Here is a 13,270-nt window from a genome sequence, read left to right on the forward strand (position 1 = left end):
GATATGTATTTGCTGTTGATACTGTCATCGTCATCCTGTCTTCCCACTTGGATGGGAATGTCTTTGTGTTGTGAACATTATCAGATGATATGTTTGAGTAGAATATGCAGAGGACTATGGAACCAAGGACAGAATCCTGGCATTCACAGTTGGTACTTTGAATTATCATTGCTCATGAGGGAGGTATATATTCCATGAGAAGGAGCTTACATTTTCAGGTACAGTGAGGGTTTCTTTAGTAGAATCAGGCAGTGGCTATTCAAAATATACTAGGATATTTTATCTTAATACCCTTAGAATTGATGCCTTGTACATAATAGCCTTTTTAGTAAATGCTTGATTTGTCGTATTTTAAAAATATGTATTTTGCCTTGATGTTAATTATGTACTTCTTCAAACAGATTTTTTTTCCCTTGGTGAAGGCGTACCAGTTTCGTATTGATTTAAGATTTATTTGGTGCTTCAGAGTTTGATACTATTATTTCATTGTTAATAATAGACATCTTTTTGATATGTGTGGATTTCTGTTCCCTAAAGTGCTTTTTGGGGTTTATATTTGCCTCTTGGTTATTGGACTAATTCATGTTTGACTTCCCTAATCACTGTGTTGCATGTTCCTCCTTTGTGTAATAGATACGAGTTCATACGGGCTTTACAACTCCATATATATTGAGTGCTTTTCTGTTGTCTTCTGATCTCTTTTTCAGGAATCTTTTCATGTGGGAAAGGATTTTAAAATGTCTGCCCACTGACCATTTTCACAGTAGAGTATCAGTTCTCTTTCTCCTCAGATCAAGGGATTATAAGCAACGTGTATATGTGTATATTTACATATGGTGTAAGTAGTGAAAGCTTTCATTTTGAATCACTAGTTGTGGGACTTTGTGATAGAGTATTAATTTTTTTTTTGTCAGACATCTGCAATCCAGATTTCGTGAAAGACAACCTCTCTCTGCCCTTTTGTATATAATAATGGCTGAAATATTCTAGTTATGTTTCCTAATGTATGTACTGTGTGTTGAGCAGATTTGTGTTTTTCTGAAAGAATCCTGTACATTTTTTATTGTTTAAAACCATGGCTATTTTATACCTTCAACCATCCTGTTTTTGGGTGGGGTAAGATAGAGTGGTGAAGGGTGGAAGGGAATTACTGAGTTGCTCTGTTGTTTTTTTCCAGTGTTTTCCTCATGTTGAATACCTAAGGGCCCCATTAAATATATATATTGTTTTTCCCAAGAGAGAAAGAGTAAGAGGGGGAGAAATTTTGATTGTAAAGAAGTTGAAATCTGAAGCTTGATGAATGTTCAGATAAAGTCTTATATGTAAACTTAAGTATTACTTATGAGATTTAGGTATTTCAGAGATTGCTACTTAACTCCTCAAGTTTGTCTAAACCACTGATTTTTAGCAAGGGGTTTTAGTTATCACTGTGTATGGATTTTATCATGTATGTCATAAAAACTAATGGAACACTGAAAGGAGTTCTGTAAATGAGATATCTAAATGCAATATGAATACAATTTAGAGTAAACATTTGTTGGCTGGGACAGGTGGTGCTAGGAAAATGAAGGCAAAAATGCATGCTACTTTTAAAAGACACATTTATTCTGTTTTTCTTGTTCCCAGTTATTGTAACCCTTTAGTTTGGGAGCAGAAAATAGAAATCAACTTCAGAGATCTCATGCTGTTAAATATCTGAAATGATCTCTAGCATTTCTAGAGTTGGTCAGTGGTTTGTGCTCTTTTACAAACCTCTTTTCCAGGAACTTCCCTGCTTTTTGGCATCTACCTGAAATTTATTACATTAGTTTTAACTCTTGGTTATAAAGTACAGAAAACTCAGCCTAAACAGACTTAAGCCAAAAATGGAATTTGTTTGCTCTCATAACTACAAATTTTTTCAGAGCCAGTTTCATACATGGCTTGATTTAGGGTGAAAGGAACTACGTGAATTCATCTCTTTGTTCTGATCCTTGTGTATTGATTTCACTCTCAGACTCTTGCCTCATAGTTACAAGATGGCTGCCAGCAGCCACCTGGATTATACCTTTCTAGTTGAAATCCACCAGTCTTGTACCTCACTACTTCTGAATGGATCATGTACCTTTCTCTGAGCAAAGTCTTGTGGCCATTAGAAGGTGATGTGATAATTGGATTAGATCTAGGACATGTGTGTAACCTGGTGCTAGGATGGAGCTGATGGCTAGAAATACATTGTATGAGGATGAGAAAGTAGTGATTTCCTAAAGAGAAATCAGAATATGTTAGCAGGAGAAGGGTGAATGGTTGTTAGAATGACAAAAAATAACAGATAAAAATGGCATTTCTATGTACCTCATCTAAAATTTAAACAAGACGTATCAAAAATAAAACACACACACACACACACACACACACACGCACACACACACACACACCCACCCCTCCAAAATAATTCACAAAATGAATGTTAAATGTTAGAAGAGGTATCTGGGGACCTTGGGAGTTAAAACTCTGTGGTCCTTAACCCTTTCCCCCTTTTGTCACAATAAGGTATATTTAGGGACAGCCAGGTTGATGTATCTCGAGGATCCTGTTTCTGCTGTGTCAGCAGTAAATGTTTGCTGTAATAATTCTCCTGGAAAGTCTGTTTATCAAGATTAAAGACCCATTGTTCCATTTAGACCAGTGTCACTTAACCCTGGTATTAGTTCTGATGTCCATGGCCCCTTCTCATACAAGGATTTTCTCACCCTGAGCAGGTACTGCTGTTCAGTGCTGTACTAGAATCTTAGGAGAGTGAGTCCTTTTTGTGTGGAAAATAATTCTTGATCCTTATTTGGTATCTCCCGTAGAGTGAGATTGAGTTCTAAGTATATTTCACGTACCTCTTAAAGTTCTAAGCCCCAGCATTAACATGACCATGCACTGTAGGATTAGACCCTTCGCATATTTCATAGCAATCATGTGTCACATCTTAATCTCTGATTAAATACATCAGATACATCACGCTCCATTACATCTTTTCTAAATCTTTTGATTAGATTATAAACACTTTTCTTTATGGTCTTTCCATACTGCAATATCATCCCTCCAGTAGACTTTCTCTTCTACCTTAGCTAAGTAAATTAAGCTTACAAAGGTATTTCCTTGGCTTCCCTTATTGGTAAGTTGCCCAGTCTTCACCTTTGTTGCTATTCTCCTTGGCATTTCTCCCAGTTCTATTTCCCTTTCGTAAGTCAGACCCACCTTCATGCACTTTATTTTTATATCGTACATTCCTGTCCTGGCAAACTGCCTGTCCCTGCCAGATCTATGATGAGCCCTCCCTCCCTGTCATAAGCCTGACCCTTAGCACAGGTTATTTGGAATGATGTGGTTTAGAGGAAGGACTCCTGGATGTTGAATCAGAAGACCAAACGTCAGTCAGTTCCTGGGTTGTTAGTTATTAGCTCTGTGACCCTGGGTACATTGTATAACTCCTTTAAACCTCAGATGCCTAATCCTAAAATGGATCATATTACTTGCCTTACCTCCCTCAGTGTTTTCTTGTGAGGAACAAAGATGATGTATGTCAGAGCATTTTGTAACCTATAAAGTTCTGTACAAATGTAAATTGTGTTTTATTACTGTTAAGGCAAAAACTTGAAAAATGATACTTAATTTTTAATTACTAGTAATTTAAGAATTTTATGATATTTGTTGAAATAGTGGATATTATCCATTATTAGAAAAGTGTATTAAAAGATCATTGTGTCTTATGCAGTGAAGTCTTGTTTAATCTTAGGAAATCAAGAAATATAAGTTAATTTTGAAAAGTTGAAATTTAGGTCCTTAGATATAAAATCTCTTAATTTTAACAATTTTAAATGGAAATCTTTTTTTTTTTTTTAAGATGGAGCTCATTAAAAACTGTATTGCGTAATTCTTTATACTTCTAGCCAGAATGTGTAAACCTCTCCCATTTTAATTATGTAAGTTAAGGAAAAAATTAAAGTAATATAAACACATTGTAAAAATTCCAAGTGGTACAGAAGAGGAACTTAGTGTCTCCTCCTCACCTCTCAGTTATAGTTCCTTGACATGATGTCAGTTAAGTTTCTTGTGGGCTCTTTGAGCATGTATGTATACATACCTTGTTTTACACAAGGGATTCATACTGTCTCATGTGGTGTTCCATGCCTTGGCTTTTTCTGTGTTTTGAGTTCTGCTATATCTTAAGAGATTTTCCCATAGCAGTGCATATAGGTCTGTGTGTAGGTAACACAATTTTTTTTTCAGTACTTTGGATAAAATAAGTGTCAACTTACCAGTTTTTGTTGTTTTAATCTAAGCTGCAGGAAACTTTTGTAGGTATATATTGACTTACCTGTGTGCTTATGGCCATTGGGTATGTTCTGAGAAATGGAATAACTGTGTTAGAGGGCATGTTTATTTTTAAGGACAGTTTTTCTTTCTTTCTTTCTTTCTTTTTTCTGTGCAGAGTGTGCTAAGCCCTGTGTTATTTTTTTTTTTTAGTACTGAGATGATTTCAGTTTGAATTATGACAGAACTTTGGGTTTTGCTTTCAGTACCTTGCTTCACTGCATGCTGTGACATCTCTCCATCGCAAAATTAGGAAATTTGACTAAAAACTCGTTTGGGATTTTCAGTGAGTTTACGTACCTGTTAGCTAGCACTGCTGTTGCTGCAGCTGCTCCTGCTCCTGCTCCTGCTCCTGCTCCTGCTGCTGCTGCTGCTGCTGCTGCTGCTGCTGCTGCTGCTGCTGCTGCTCTAAGTCATTTTATTGTTACATCCTCTGCACTAGCTTTCCTACTTCTAGTCTTTGCTAAGAGTCTGTCATCAGAATTTCCTTCCTAAAAGTTCAGGTACGATCATATCACGTTTCCATTTAAAAACGTGTAGGCACATAAAGCGGCGTTTGGCCCTAACCTGCCTGCACATTTTGCACTGCTTTCCTGGACACGCCACATTCAAACACAGAGAGCCATTCCCTGGCACAGGGCTTGGTGTATTTTTATGCCCATTGCCTTTACCTATACCTAGTATTTCAGTCCCTCTTTGATCTCCTGACAAACTTTGTTCATTCTTCACAAGTCACCCCCTCTGTGAAGAATTCTGTAGTGAGGAGAGCAGTGTGAGATTGTCAAGGCTGGCAGGATGTGTTATCTGTTCAAAGCCTTGAGTGTTGAAGTGTATCATTTGGGTTTTATTTTAAGAGTCCTGGTTCTAATGCATAATTAGCTTAGGGACTGCTGTTCTGGAGTGTTCTATGGCTAATCTTACTGTAGCAGGCATTGCTTAAAATGGTAATTATTTGTTCCTGTTCCCTTCCCTTCCCACTGAATTATGAGCACCGTGAAGGCAGGGACAGTAACAGGCTTTCAGTAAATTTTTGTCAGTGCCTACCTTTTGTTGTTGTGTTTGAAGTGAAATGACACCTACGATGTGGCTGATACTGTAAGAACTCGGTAAGTGTAATCTGTTGTTGGCATTATCATTATCATCACTGCATAGGTAAATCCTGACTTGGGGAATTAGGGTTGATTTCTTGAAAGAGGCAAGATTTGATCCAGGCCGTAGAACACTTTATTTGGATTATATTGGTGAGTTTTGCTCAAATGGTTTTCAAGAGTTTGTGAAAAGTCATTGTGGAAGTTGAAACTTAAAAATTTTATAATAAAGTATCTATAGTTGTCAGTCTATGGCTCTTGAAAGGAGAAACTATGTCTCATTTTTTGGTTTGTTTCCTTAATAGATAATAAGTATGAGATACAGAATTAATGTATTATTTTCTGTGCATAAATATGTTAAAAAGGTAGGATTTATCCAGGGTTGTCAAAGATTCATTTTCAGAAGATTAAAATTCTTAATTTTGTATGAACTTACAAAACCTCATTTGAATTTGTTTTTACTGATGTAAAAACATTAAGGCAATATGTGTATTTTAAAACAGCTTGTGCGTGTGCCCTTGAGACAAGTTGGTGGGTGCATTTTTATCAAAACCATATACTCAGTGACATATTAAATGTATCATATTATTATACTAATCATATGACTCTAGAAACAAAAGTAACCAGAGGACTAAAGCCTATCAAAACCATCTTTTTGTTTTGTACAATGAGATTCTTTTAAAATTTGCCAATGAATTCATACCAGTATTGAAACCAGATGTAGACTTCTGTCTTTTAATATATTAGCTCATCTATAAAGTCTTATTTCCATCTCTGATTACTGAGTGTTTCATTCATGTTTTATTATCCTCTTCCACTCTTTTTTTCTTTCTTTCTTTTTAAAAATTAGACTATAAAATGTGATTCAAATGATTTTAAAATGACATTGTCCCATGTGTATAGTGATGGAAATAAAATTAAACCTGTAATGTATTGAAGATAACCTAACTAGATCCACAAATGAAATACTCTGTTGATAAAAATCTTTCATTGGAAAGGATTCTTGACAGATACTACTAAAAGAAGGGTTAGCTGCAGTTTGAGAATGGATCTGAGATTTTCCATCTTATAACTGAAATCTGTTACCTCTTTGTGTGTAAGGCAGATCCTCTCTCTTGAGTTTTTTCTTTTCTTCCTAATTTTTTTGATGTAAATGTCGTGATTTTGAAATATTGGCTATGGGTCTGTCTGAATTGATGAAAAGTCTTAATTATAGAAATGAAAAAGGTACTACTTAAAATTTTTACAGTAATGGGAAGACATAGTTCTCTTTGTTGCCAAATAGAAATCTAGCCACTTTTGGTAACTGGCTGTGTTTGTATGTGAATGAAATTTGTTAGAAGCGTTTAAAGATTCTTTGAAAACAATGTCAATGAACCCACTCTCTTCTTTCTTCCTTTCCTTTCCTCCCCTCTCCCCTCTCTCCTCTCCCTTTTCCCTGTCCTTTTTCCTTTCATCTTTCCTTCTTTTTCTTTCTCTTTCCTTTCTGAAAATAATCAGTGTGTGTCTAAAGGACGTGAAATGCCCATCTAGATCAAGGCCTTCTGTATAGTGTCCATTAAATCTATACAGCTTCCTGTCTCCTCCTTATTCTCCATTAGTGACACAAAATGCTTGTACAGTGGTTTAAATGTTGATATAAATATTGCTCTTTTCCAAAGTTCATTTGCTGCTATTGATATTTTAAAAAGACCAGTAAACACTTATTCCTCTAAATTCGCTAAGATTTACCTGCATTTTGGCATTTTCAAGGCTAAAATCTGACCCATCACTTTTTGCCATTTTTTGCATCTTAGTGGAAGTAAAGAAAATGGGCCTCACGTGATATCTGAGTGTCACTTTATAAGTATTATATTTCTGTTCTTCAATTAATTATTTGAGTTATTCTTTCAACAGCCTTTCCTTTCTCTGGACAGTGAACTACTTTTCTTATTCAAAGCCTAATTTTAATGCCAGTTCCTCTTTCCTTCCCTAGTTAGTTGCTCTCCATTGTGGTTCCATTTCACTTGGAAAGTGCTTTTATAATAGTTTATGAGTTTCTAAGTCTGTCTTTCATGCTAGATTGGAACTCTGTGAGGCTAGGTTAGAGACTTTCCAGATTCAAATTCAACATAGAGCAGGTGCTCAGTAAATGTTTTTTCAGTGAAATAATGTTATCTAGGTCTTTTTGAAAAATACTTATGCATTCTTAGATCACTTTTACACATGGTTTATACTCTTGTAGGTGACACACATGTTACTTTTATTCTCAGCAACATTGTGACCCATATGGGATAATTTTATAATCGATACTTCATTGTTTCAGTTTGCTTTTCTTTGATAATTACTGCAATTTAATATGTTCCATGTATGTTAACTAGCTTTATTTTAACTTTTGTGAATTCAAAGAATATTCATTTCTTTGCCTATTTATTTATTGGGGCTTTATTGTTTTTTCTGAAGGGTTTATGTAAGTGAGCTCTTTACGTTCTAAAAATTCTATACACTCAATATTTTACTATATTTGTTGTGAATATTTTTCTAAGTGTTCTAAACTTACTGTTTTTATGTAGACAAAGCTAATAAATTCTCATAATTCTTCATTTGCTTTTTTTGATTAAAAACTCTTCTTACTATTTGATACTTTGATTTTTGTCTGTTTTTATTTAAGTGTTTAAAAATGTTTAAATAATTGATCTATGTGGTCATTTTGGTGGTCTGGTGATCTGTTTTCAATAAAACACTCATAAAAACTACCTATGATGTCTTTAGTTAAGGTTATTTTTCAGTCCTGTTGAGTCTTCTTATTTGCAGAATTCATTTACAGGTATACTTGCTTTGTTTGGCTGAAACACCAATGAAAATAATTTAAATTTTAATATTGAGATGGGGCAGAGATAACTCTGCCTGTTATGCGGGGCTGCTATTCAGTTTTAGCCTTTGTTTATGCCTGGTATCTATTCTTACTGTTGTTAACTACCAGTAGCTGTTCTGATTGGTTGGTATTATGGCTGATGACTGTTCTGATTAGACATTGCCTTTACTGATTGTTGAATATGTATTTTGAATATCACCTTAGGAACAAGTCTTGAAATTCCCTATTTTCTTATATTGAGACTAATTCATACATTCATGTTTGTGACATCTGGCAGTGGTGTAATAGTCTGTAGACTGTAGATTCATAAGGCATGTGGGTTTGCCACTTAATATGTATGACATTTGACAGATCACTTAATTCCTCTGAATTTGTTTCCTCATCTATAAGAAGGGGCAATAATAGATTTCTGTCTACTTAATTGTGTGAAACTCATAAAATACTCTGTAACTGTAAAGTAATGTAAAAATTTAAGTCAATATTATATCCCTGTGTTCTAGGAAATATTTCTTGTTTATCGTTTAAAATGATTTTATTGAGGGATAGAGAGCTTTCATTTCTTAATTGAAGTTAAAAGGCTTAAAGTGCAGATACCACATTTGAGCCTTAATATTCAAGTGGATTGTTAAATAATACTGTACCACAAATAATTTTAAATTAAAACATACCCATGTGCTAGTATGAATGATTGGATATTGAATCATTTTTTGATTAGGGAAACGTGTAAAATGACCCCCTGAAGTAGGGAGAGGGGTTCATTACCAAACGGAGAAAAGCATAATGAAAGAGGGACTTTAGAAACTTAACACATGTGCTTCAGATCTGTCCTTTCCATCTTTAATAATTCAGGGCCAAATACAAGGAATGGACTCAAATATTCCTGTAAGCTTCATAAAAACTAGGACTGTCAGTTTGTTCACCACTGTATACCCAGCGCCTTCAACAGGATCTATATGAGAGGGCCAATGAAGTAGATATTTGTTGAAAGAGTAAAAATGGATGTCCAAATTCATGTGGATTTATTATTTGTTAGGAAAAGACTATGAAGATCTTTTATTAATGTATTATAGAATCATAGAGTTGGAATGAACCTTTGAAATCTTCTAGCAAAGCCAAACAGTTCATGAATCAGTGTAATATCTCTGGCTAGTCTTCCTTTAGTCTCACTGGATTTGTCCAGTGGCAAATGCTTTACAGCACTGAAGTCAGATAGATTCCTGAGACCTTGAAGTATAGTGTGTCTATTTAATTCTGAACTTTCTCTAGTAAGCTCTGTAATATAGGGTACAGGAACAGAGGTAACAAATCAATGAGTTAATGAAGGATAGTGACTTATTGGTTGGAATTAGTGGAATGCTTAGAGGATAAAAATTGAAATCCAGGTAACTGAAAAGGTCAGTATTAAAGTAACTGTACACAACACAATTTTATGGACTGGTACTGCCTTTTTAACACTCCAAGCTCTTTAATCCTTATGGGGACTGGTGAATAGGGAGAGGGGCGAAAGCCCAGGCACGGAGGACAGCACCACCATCTCGCATTCCTGCTGCAGTGGTGTGGTGGGGCGGCCCTAAACAGTGCACCTGCCTCCCACTCTCCCACCTTGGCTGCAAACCACGAATTTAAAAAGGCTGGGAACATCAGATGTGGGTATCTCCTTTCTTTTTGTAACTACAAGTCTGTACCCATTCATTCATTATTGAGTGCTGTCTGTATGCCAGGCATGATTCCAAGCATTGCAGATACATCAGTGAACCAAACAAAGATCTCTGCTCTTGTGGACCCTTGTCTTAGTGTAGTACTGTTCAATAGAAACATGACACGAGCTACATATATAATTTTAAACTTTCTAGTACTCACATTTAAAAAGAAAAAGTAATAGGTGAAATTAATTTTAATAATGCATTAAGTATATTAGTATGTAACATTAATGTTATATAATCTAGTATCTAGTATTAATATCAACTTATATTAAGCATACTTTTTTCTAAAATAATTAATATATAAATCTCATTTAAAAGTTATTAATGAGACACCTTGCATTCTCTTTTTGGTACTAAGCCTTTGATGTATATTTTACATTTATAGAGTATCTCAATTTGGGTTAGCCACATTTCAAATGCTTATGAGCTACTGTTTTGATAGTGCAGCTTGAGAGCATAGTGGTTGGTTTCTGTGGATAATCAAGTCAGACCATCTGGTCTGAGCCAGAGAATCATTTCTTAGAAGTGTGAGAATTTTCAAGTAATCTGGGCTCCTTACCCATGGCCTGTAAAACTACGTGATCTGGTCGTGGCCTTCAACATCTCATCTTGAAGTAGTCTCCTCCTCGTTCACTGAACTTCAGCTTTCTGTTTTGAATTCAGTTGTGGGAGGCTTTTTCTTGAATCAGTGGCATTTTTGTCTTTTTCATTTGTGTGGAATGTCAAGTTCCCAGTTAGCCAGTCACACAGTTGGCTCTTCCCTGTCATTTAGACCTCAGCAAAAATATCTATCAGGCCTTCTTTGGTGTCTACTGCAGGTAGCTTCTTAGTCATTCTCTGTTCTCAGTCATCACTGATGTTTTCCTGTGTTACCTTGTTTCCTATCAAATTATCATTATATTATTCTTTCCCCTGTAGAATATAAGCTCCATGAGAGCAAGGATACTTCTTGTTTTATTCACTGCTTATTCTCAGCCACCATAGTAATTCTTAGCATGTAGTTGGTGCTTGATAAATACTTACTGAGTGAATAAATGGCATTCTCGGTCGGGTATCTTGCACTGGAGTGCATTTATCAAGTGGGTAAGATTCTTAGATTACCACTGAAGTGTAGAGTTGAGAGATGGTTTAGAGTAGCCTTAGGGTTTTTTAATCTGGATAGTGTTATGGGTAATTGGTACTTTAGAGCTTGGGGGAAGAAGGTCCAAGTTGTTTGTTTTGATGAAGAAAGCAAATTGATCCTAAGCTAACACATTAAGATTACTACATACAAATAAACATATGCGTTTATGACATATATTGGTGTTGTCTGTAAATGTAAACCACCTTCCAATTTGCTTAGAAATTTTAATATAAGGTTTTTTTTTCACTGAGGTGAAATTCATGTAACATAAGATTCATTATGTTAAAGTGAAAAATTTAGTGACATTCACAATATTGCGCAGTTACTACCTCTATCTAATTCCAAAATGTCTTTATCACCCCCTGTCTATTAAGCAGTTGCTCCCCATTCTCCCTCCTCTCCAAACCCCTGGCAACCATCAGTCTACTTTCTCTGTGGATTTACCTATTCTGAATATTTCATATAAATGGAATCATACAATATGTGCCTTTTTGTGTCTGGCTTCTTTCATTTACATAATGTTTTCGAGGTCCATGCACATTGTGGCACATGTCAGTACTTTATTCCTTTTTATAACTGAATAATATTCCAGTGTGTGTATATACCATAATTTGTTTATCCATTCATCTGTTGATTTGACATTTGGGTTGTTCCTACCTTTTGGCCATTGTGAATAATAGTGCTATGAGCATTCATGTGCATATATTTGTTTGAATACCAGTTTTCAGTTGAGTATATACCTAGGAATGAAATTGGTAATTCTGTGTTTAACTTTAAAAAAAAAATACTTTTGAGGAACTTAAATACTGTTTTCCACAGCAGCTGTACCATTTTATATTTCCACTAGAAATGCACAAGAGTTCCAATTTTTTCACATCTTCCCAGCACTTGTTGTTTTCTGTTTTTTTGATTATAGCCCTCCTAGTGGGTGTGAAGTAATACCTCATTGTGGCTTTGATTTGCATTCCTTACTGAGTAATGATGATGATGTTGAACGTCTGTCTTTTCATGTGTGGCCATTTGTGTATCTTTAGAGAAATATCTGTCCAAGTCTTTGCCCAAGGGATTGTTTTTGGTTGAGTTGGAAGAGTTTTTATATATTCTGGATCCTAGACCATTATCAGATATATGATTTGTAAATATCTTTCCCATTCTTTGGGTTGTCCTTTTACTTTCTTAATAATGTCCTTTAATTCACAGAAGTTTTAAATTTTGATAAAGTTTAGTTTACCTATTTTTTCTTGTTGCTTGTGCTTTTGATGCCATATCTAATGATACATTGCTCAACACAAGGTCATGAAGATTTACTCTTACGTCTTCTTCTAAGAGTTTTATGGTTTTAATTCATATTTAGATTGTTGATTCATTTTGAGTAAATTTTTGTATATGATCTGAGGTAGGAGTTCAACTTCATTTTTTTTTTTTGCATGTGAATATCTAGTTGTCCCCCAAGTTACTTCTTTATGAGACATGAACCACTGTAGAGTTGGTGGTGGTGACAGAAGCAAGCTTGTTCAAGCAGTTATTTTCACATTCTCAAGAGTCTTTATATTTTCTTCCTATTATCCCATTGTGGGGCCAGCACTTGTTTTCTATTTTTCTGGTTATAGCCGTTGGAACTGTTTCTGATTTTCTTGTTTTGTGTTTTTTCCTCCTCTTTCTCTTACATAGAGCAGTGTCCTCTGTCTTTGTATAGACTGAGACTCTCTCCCTTCCCTCAACTTACTTCTTTGGTTTATGCTTATAGTGATTGTGCTTACAGTGAGAAGTAGGTTTCATTATCCTGAGCAACTGATATCACTTGGATGTATTAAAAAAATAAGATGTTTTCAATAAAAATAGAGACTTTCACAGATTGCACTTGAATAAGGTTTATCGAGAGGCACTACAGTGTAGTGGTTCCAAGCATAGATTATGATCAGAGAGGACTCACATCTTGGTTCCATCTTACTTGTGTGTGATCGGAAGGATGTTACCAAACCCCTATGAAATAACTTGCTCGTTTGTCAAGTGGTGCTAACAGTATTTACCTTATAGGCTTGTTATAATGATAGGTGAGATAGTGCGTGCGAAACTCTAGCACAGGGCCTAGTACACATAGCACTGGCTGTACTGCTGCAACTGCTGAGAATATCCCCTTTCCCTCCCCTCTCCTCCT

The 13,270-nt window shown here is 35.3% G+C and overlaps 1 protein-coding gene across 2 annotated transcripts in view; it reads left to right on the top strand.

The window, feature by feature from the left end:
- The window catches only part of STK3 (serine/threonine kinase 3), a 233,307-nt gene that overhangs the window by 53,433 nt on the left and 166,604 nt on the right, over positions 1-13,270 (top strand). The window lies entirely within an intron of this gene.

This window comes from Camelus ferus, chromosome 25 (assembly GCF_009834535.1).
Source record: "Camelus ferus isolate YT-003-E chromosome 25, BCGSAC_Cfer_1.0, whole genome shotgun sequence".
Taxonomy (NCBI): domain Eukaryota; kingdom Metazoa; phylum Chordata; class Mammalia; order Artiodactyla; family Camelidae; genus Camelus; species Camelus ferus.